This window comes from Quercus lobata, chromosome 8 (assembly GCF_001633185.2).
Source record: "Quercus lobata isolate SW786 chromosome 8, ValleyOak3.0 Primary Assembly, whole genome shotgun sequence".
Classification (NCBI taxonomy): domain Eukaryota; kingdom Viridiplantae; phylum Streptophyta; class Magnoliopsida; order Fagales; family Fagaceae; genus Quercus; species Quercus lobata.
In genome coordinates, this window is record NC_044911.1 from 32,754,032 (window position 1) to 32,763,085 (window position 9,054).

Sequence of the window (9,054 nt, forward strand, 5' to 3'; positions counted from 1 at the left end):
TAAAATAAAAAAAAAAAAATTTATTGGCATTAAAAAATGCCACCTCAAATTTATCAATATTAGAGATATTAAAAAAAAAAAACTATTAAAAACCAAAAAATAATATGAATTCAAATTTGAGAAGTGGGAACACAGATCGAATATGAGCCCAGAAAAATATATAATTAACTTTATTTTCAAATGGGAAGAACACAAACCCAGTACATACAAAATTGAACGAAACCCGGTACATACAGAATTGAATGAAATAGAAAAGTTACAAAACAAGTCAAATCAAACTCAGTACATTTACTAATTCACAAAACAAAATAACTCTGAAACTCACAAGTCACAACCAACCTCTGAAGCTCCAATATCATACACAGATACAAAAGGATAATATCAAATAATTCAAATCAAAGAAAACAAGCACAAAATAAAATAAAGTCATGGATCTAAAGGATTGGACTGGAACAACGACCTTTTTCACTAGATCTATGTTGACATTGGGAACGGTGGCTATGACGCTCTCATTGGCCAAGGAAGTATCCCTTGCTGTTGCGGTGGTGGAATCTGATGTTGAAACAGTTGCAATGATGGTAGGTTTAAGACCCATCTCTATGTTTCTCTCTTCTTCTCCCTCTCTCTGTCTCTATCCAACCGCCGTCGCACCTAGATCTCCGTCACGACCCATAGCCGCTGTCGAGACCCAGATTTGCACATCTCTCAATCTCCCTTTTTCTCTCCCACTTCTGCTTCGTGCATGTTTGTGTCATGGCCATGGCTTGGGTTTGTCACAACCCTTTCAGGTCCGCATTGAGCTTGTCATCTTGTCCCCAGCAAGTGAGTTTAATGATGGTGGTGGTGGTGGAGAAGATGAAGTCGGGTAGGAGCACACCAATGGATGTAAAAAAGCCGTTTTTTTTTTTTTTTTTTTTTGGGTTAGTAGAAAAGAAGTTATAAATTCAAAGGTTGATGTGTGAAGGAGAGGATTTGAAGAAGATTTAGTGATTTCTTGAAGGAATTTCAATTCGATCTTTGTTTTTCCACTTCCCAAATAGGCTAAATCTGAATTCATGTTTTTTTTTTTCCTTAATATTTTTGTTATTTTTTTTTTTCCTAATATTGATAAACTATTTTTTTTTTTTTTTAGATACTGAGGTGGCATTTTTCTGATGACAATAACAAACTTTATTATTATTTTAGTTGCCATGTCAGCTTCAAGTGTGCCAATGAAGCACATTGTTTGCCACGTAGTCATTTTCCGTTAGTAATTTAACGGTAAAGACCAAATTGATTGCAAGTTAAAAATAACAGGGACCAAATTGACTACTAACAAAATGTAGAGACCAAATTATTTGTGACCTTAAAATGTAAGGACCAAAATGGTGTTTTCGCCTTTTAGTTACTAAGGAAATAATCATAACAAAAATTATAAGCAAATTAGAATGAATGAATTGAATACCTAAAAATGTGGCATGTATAATGGTTTTTATTTATTTATTTATTTATATCTTGGAACTTTACTAAATGTACAATTAGAAGGCTTGAGGATATCCATTGACATTATGTTAAGGTGTTTAAGAACTCTATGAAAATATCTATGAATAGTCTCACTAGAATGTTGAAATCATTCTTGGACCAATTTGTTATATGCTCCTTGTCCAAGTATCATCAAACATATAACTACTGACTCTTTAAGCCTAATATGCCTTGTGTGCTGAAGTCCATATCTATATTGTAAAACATTGCACAATTGAAGAAAAACATGCGGCTTCGCTCTAAACATTTCATGACATTTCGCTTCATTACCAATCAACAATCCATCAACCACTTATAGAAAGTTTGATCAGAATCTCTACAAGGTTGTTTATCAATGTATTTCATATAATATGTCTCTGCTACATGACCTCTAGCAACAACAAGATCATATCATTCATCATCATCTTCCACATTATAAGAATGATCATCATCACTATTATCAATATAATCATTGTAATCCATATGAATGACACCTAAAAAATGATAACAATTTGAAAAATCACAGTAAAAAAATTGCTTAATTGATTTAAAAAAAAAAATCATTAAAAACATTATTTAAACATCTGAACAAGTTCAAACTACCCTAACAAACACATTATTCAAAAGGAAAAAGCAATAAACAACGAAATACCTAACAAAGAACACATTTTAAAACAATTATCTTCTTATAAACTTTTCACTTGCTAGTTAAGTGCTAAAGTAGTGCTCCCCTAACAATCTTGCTTCCTCTTCTAGAAATTGAAGCTGTAAATGTGGTTCTTTTATCACGACAAACATCTCTCTTTTCTCTCGTTTTTTAAAAATACAGGCTACCATGAAGTAGAGTTCAGAACTCTTCTCAATGCCATCCAAGGTGCACACACGTTCCATGACATTACAAATAGTACTACTCAGCTCAATTGAACAAGCTGAGTCCTTTAATCACACAACATCACATTTACGACTAAGTTGTTGTGTCATCTTCAATGTTGCCCCTCCTTTCTTCTCTTTGCCTTCTGTAGATAATGGAAAAGCTCACTTCTTTCCTTTGTCTTGTGTTGGTTAGGAGTCTCAACTTCTTTAAGATCATCATCATTATATTTCACCTAAATCCTCCTTATGTATCTCAAGATCATCAGGTAGCACACCTGAAGTGGAGGCCCATGCTGATTCTCCAATAGCTGTAATGTCCTTAAACATGATGTCTAATAACTCAACATTCTCCAAACCCTTCTTTCAAAATTTTGCAGCATCAAGTACCTCCTACAAGTTTGACTATTTTCGTAATAACTCAAGCATTATTTACCTACTAATACAACATACATACAATGGGTTATACGAAACATACTATGAGGTTCCTCTTCCACCACTCATTAGTTGTAGATATTATTCCTTTGGCTGCATCTCATCCCAATCTAGTTTCACTTCCTATTAACTTGTTCTAAAGTATCCATTCTTTCTTTAATCCATCCTACTTATGCTTATACTTCTTCCTAGGATATTTCTTTCCAGCATTCTTCTCAAAAGCTACCATAATTTTCTTCCAACCCTTTTTACTAAAGTGGGTATTAGATTGATTATCCTTAAATACCTCATCCACACAAGTTTCACAAAAGATTGTTGTTTGTCTTGATGTCCAAATAACTCTTAACATTTGAGCTATTTTTGGATGGTTTAGGGTTGGGATTTGAAGTCTCCTTTATCTTACCCATCCAAACAAAACATAGGTTTGTTAATAATGTAGCATGCTAATTCATGAACAATTAGGAAAAATAAGCTAGAAAAAAAAATTGTGTATAGATATACTAAAACTTGTTGCGTCTCTACTAATAAAGCTAGTAAAAAAAAAAATGTTTGTGTCAATTCTATATAATTATTTAGTGAATCACAACCTCCAAAATATCAAAAGCTATAGTTCTTCATCAAGACCGAAAAAATAAAAACTTGATAGTATTCATGCAATGCATTTAGAGAGAAACTACATTAATTACATTATGGAATAATGTGAAACAAACAAACTTATTCTGCTCATATATATGATCATCTACAAATAAGCAAAATATAGCTGTACAAGAAACAGAAGAAAAATAAGCTAAAAAATAATCGAAACACAAGCAATTATATAAATATAAGGGGCTGTACATCAAGTAGTATTAATATAATGTAAGAGTTGTGGATAATGATTTTCTATTAATATTGGTCTTACCTGGTAACCACCTTTTCCAGCTACTGTAAGAAGAGATAAGTAAATGAACTTTTGGTAGTCTATGAATACAGAGTAATTCTACGGTACCCCCCCCAAAAAAAGGGGAGGTACGGTACCCACTAGTAGGTAACGTGCTATACCAGGTTACTTTTTTTTCACATTTGATGGTTCCATTCTCACATTATGCAGTTCCAACATTACATGTGATAGTTCTTTTCTCACATTTGACGGTTCCATTCTCACATTATGCAGTTCCAGCATCACATGTGACAGTTCTTTTCTCACATTTGGTGGTTCCCTTACTTTTTTTTCTCACATTTGACGGTTCCATCCTCACATTGTGCGGTTCTTTTGTCACATTGAGTGGTTCCCTTAATTTTTTCTCACATTTGACGGTTCCATTCTCACATTATGTAGTTCCAGCATCACATGTGACAGTTCTTTTCTCATATTTGGTGGTTCCCTTACTTTTTTTTCTCACATTTGATGGTTCTATCCTCACATTGTGCGGTTCCAACGTCATATATGACAGTTCTTTTGTCACATTGAGTGGTTCCCTTAATTTTTTCTCATACTTGATGGTTCTATCCTCACATTGTGCAGTTCTAACATCACATGTGACGGTTCTTTTCTCACATTTGATGGTTCTTTTACTTTTTTTTTTTTCACATTTGACGGTTCCATTCTCACATTATGCAGTTTCAACATCACATGTGACAGTTCTTTTCTCACATTTGATGGTTCCCTTACTTTTTTTTCTCACATTTGACGGTTCCATTCTCACATTATGCAGTTTCAACATCACATGTGACAGTTCTTTTCTCATATTTGATGGTTCCCTTACTTTTTTCTCACATTTGACGGTTCCATCCTCACATTATGCGGTTCCAACATCACATATGACAGTTCTTTTGTTACATTGAGTGGTTCCCTTAATTTTTTCTCATACTTGATGGTTCCATTCTCACATTGTACAGTTCCAACATCACATGTGACAGTTCTTTCCTCACATTTAGTAGTTCCCTTACTTTTTTCTCATACTTAACGGTTTCATCCTCACATTGTGCGGTTCCAACATCACATGTGACAGTTCTTTTCTCACATTCGATAGTTCCTTTACTTTTTTCTCACATTTGACGATTTCATTCTCACATTATACAGTTCCAACATCACATGTGGCAGTTCTTTTCTCACATTTGATGGTTCCCTTACTTTTTTCTCATGTTTGACGGTTTCATCCTCACATTATACAGTTCCAACATCACATGTGACAGTTCTTTTCTCACATTTGGTGGTTCCTTTACTTTTTTTTCTCACATTTGACAGTTTCATCCTCACATTGTGTGGTTTCAACATCACATATGACAGTTCTTTTGTCACATTGAGTGGTTCCCTTAATTTTTTCTCATACTTGATGGTTCTATCCTCACATTGTACAGTTCCAACATCACATGTGACAGTTCTTTTCTCACATTTGGTGGTTCTCTTACTTTTTTTCTCACATTTGACGGTTCCATCCTCACATTATGCGGTTCCAACATTACATATGACAGTTCTTTTGTCACATTGAGTGGTTCCCTTAATTTTTTCTCATACTTGATGGTTCCATCCTCACATTGTGCAGTTCTAATATCATATGTGACAATTCTTTTCTCATATTTGGTGGTTCCTTTACTTTTTTTTTCTCACATTTGATCGTTCCATCCTCACATTGTGCAGTTCCAACATCATATGTGACAGTTCTTTTCTCACATTTGGTTGTTCCCTTACTTTTTTCTCACATTTAATGGTTCCACTATTACATTAAGTAGTACCAACATTGCATCTGACTCTAACTTCCCACTAAGTTCTTAACTTCTGATGATAGTTGTGACCAATTAAATCTGAACCTTCTAACTTCCATCCACGTTGAGGAAGTTACTAAACAAGTAACCACTCCAAAACTCACTATAAAAGGACTCAGCCATATGAAATCAAAGTAAGTTTTTCACCACTTATAGAGTTGGAATTCCTGATTTCAAGACAGAAAACTAACTTAAGCATTGGAGGGTTCTTGGCCAATTCACCCCAATCATCTTTGATCTTGTGCTTCTTTCTTTTCAAGCCTTCCAAGCAATCTCAAGCCCATTGAAACCCGAAGCATTTAGCCTACTGGTTTTCTATGCGTCATCTATATATACTATAAAACCGAAGATGTATAACCTTATGTGCTTTCTAATTGTTCTTATACAACATCTGCAACTTAATCATAGTTGTGTGTTCATTGTGGTGTCTAAGGTTGGAAATAGGGTGACTATACAATTAGCAAGTTATGCAAAAAATCCACTACAAAGATTGTTAACAATTTTAAAATTTTTAGTAAACACTTGAATTAAAACTACATATCTAGTATGAAATAGTCATCAATCAAGGCTACTATACCAGGTTTTATATTTTTTAGGCATTTTCATTAGATCCACATGTGCGAAAATGTCAAATAACTGTGTCCAACACGGGTATAACCACCCCAACTAAAGTGTCTATGCAATTTTGTATCATAAAATTATTATTACATTTAGACCTATCCAAAACAAAATAAACATCCCAAAAAATTTCCACAATAACAAAAAGTACCAATAAAAAAGCTACAAACAATTAAGGACAATTGGCCGATTTTACCAAAAACGAATAACCTAGTCATTTTTTAAAAAAATTATCAAAATAATTTTGTTATTGAGAGTTCAGCACATTGACCATAGTGATAAGTGTGAGCCTTATTTGAGTTAGCAAAGCCTACACTAGCTAAGTCTAAGAGAGCCGTAATAACAATGAAATGTTTTTGTTGTTGAAGACTTATTGATGCCACAAAACACCTCTCTGTCTCTCTGTCTCTCTCTCTCTCTCTCTCTCAGGGTTTCGCAAAATTTATACAAACTTGTCATTCTAAAGCCATTTGGTATTTATTCATATAAAATATGAAAACAGTGTAATTTGAACATAATTGTCTATTAAAAGGTCAATTTTCATCTCTATACTTTGTTCGAATCAGCATGGTGGCATGTCGGTATATTTTTTGCCGAGCAACTCTGGTTCAAATCCTTCATGCCTGCAATTTTATTTTTTTGAATTTTCAATTTTCGGTCTATAAGCTGAAAAGCCCACAAGATCCTACACCCAAAAAAACCCCTAGTTCATCCCAAATCTTCTTTCCTTCAATGTCAGTGATAACAGCCACCGATTTTCCTCTCTTTCTATGCCCTTTTGTTCGAAGTCTCCACCGTTTCTCGTCACTAAAATCTCAGTACATCTCATCCTTATTTTTTAGTTTTCCATTTGGGGTTTTGGCTGTTTGACTTTTGTATTGCTGAATTGTTATTAATCTTGTTTTGTTTTTATTTTCCTTTTGGTTTCGCAAGGCTAGGGATAGACACAGGTGGGGGCCTGGGCTCCTCTGGGCCATTTTTTTTTAGTAGGTTAATTTTCAAAAAAAAAAAAAGACTTGGGCCCCCTTACAAAAAGCTTGGCCCCCTTTGAAATTGTAACCCAGCCTGCTAGTCCACATGTAAATATAAAAAATAAATAAATAAAAAAATAAAATAAAATTAAGTAGGTTAATTTTCAAAAAAAAAAAGACTTGGGTCCCTTACAAAAAGCTTGGGCCCCCTCTGAAATTGTAACCCAGCCGGCCAGCCCACATGTAAAAAAAAAAATTTAATTAAGTAGGTTAATTTTCAGGAAAAAAAAAATATATATATATATATGAGACATGAGCCCCTTACAAAAAGCTTGGACCCCTCCCAGCCGGCCAGCCCACATGTAAAAAGACAAGGGGTTTAGTCCAAAAATGTAAACCCAGCAGCCTGTCTCCGAAGTCCAAACGGAAAAAAAAAGAAAAAAAAAACAAAGAAAAGAAGGCTGAGGCAAGACAGAGTGACAGGCTTTTCAAAAAAAAAAAAAAAAAAAAGTCTGAGGGGAGAGACTTTGCCGCTGCCCACGCCGTGAGTGAAGCTGCCAAAACGTGAGGTAAGAGCTTGAAATCTTGCTGTTGCCCACACCGTGACACTGCCACCTCGCGAGAGCGGCGAGGCCCATCTCGCAGACCCACGCGACACCCACACGGCCACACCCACCACGCGACACCCACACGGCCACACCCACCACGCGACATCCATCTCGCCGTGATGCCGCTGCTGGCTTTGATCTGCCCCACCTCGCGAGAGCGGCGAGGCCCATCTCGCAGACCCATGCGACACCCACACGGCCACACCCACCACGCGACACCCATCTCGTCGTGACGCCGCTGCTGGCTTTGATCTGCTCCAGCCTTCACAGTCAAGTATTTAATCTATCCTTCAAAATCTCAGAATCTGTGCTTGTGGTTTTTGTGTTTTTACTGATGAGGAATCTGTGCCTGTGTTATTTTTCTTTGGCTTTTTGGCTCTGTGACTCTGTGACTATCTTACTGATGAGTCTGTGTTTGTCTTTGTGAATTGTGACTCTGTGTGACTATATTATATAGATAAGAGAGAGAGTAGAGTCTCTAGAGATTAGAGAAAATATCAGTGTTTGACTGTTTGTTGTGTGGTAGTTGGGCAACAAAATAAGGACAAGTTAAAGGCTCACAGCAAAAGGAAAACTGAATCAACTTTCAAAGAATAAAAATGATAAAAGTGTTTGTCGGTAGTGGATAATAAGTTCATTGTGTCGGTAGTGGGATTTGTGAATGGGTCAGTGTCAGAAAAAAGAAAAGAAGAAGAAAGATAATGGCAAAGAGACAAAAGATAAAAGACAAAAGACAAACATAAATCATATAATACTAGACTCTGAGTACGCGCTCACGCGTGTACTTATAGACTCTTTTAACCATTGAATAAATTTTAATTATTTTTTGATCTCTTTACACAGAATGTACTAAAAAAATTAAACATGTGAATCTAGGCTTACTAAACTCAGGAAGACACTTCCCAAATCCAACTCCCACAATACATTCTAACATATATTTAGATCCAGACAACATGAAATAATTACCTCCAGAGATGATGTTGCTCTGTTAGGAATGTAGACTTTATAATGAACTTTAGCAGCCAGGTTGTCAACATGAAGGGACTTCAAAATGGTGGCATATCATTTGTAGCACGGACTTCACGTCCCCTACCCTTTGATTGCAAACTTTTATCTTGAAAACATACAACAACGTTCATTACAGAGGCTACATACAAAAATAGTTGTTGCTATGAAGGATAGGGATGGAGGGAGAACATTATAACTGCTTAATGATAATGGGCGGAAGTTTGAAGTTGTGTTTGTGAGAATTTGTAGACAGATTTTTTTTATAGCGATAGTTAAACGTTTATTTCTTTTTTTTTTAA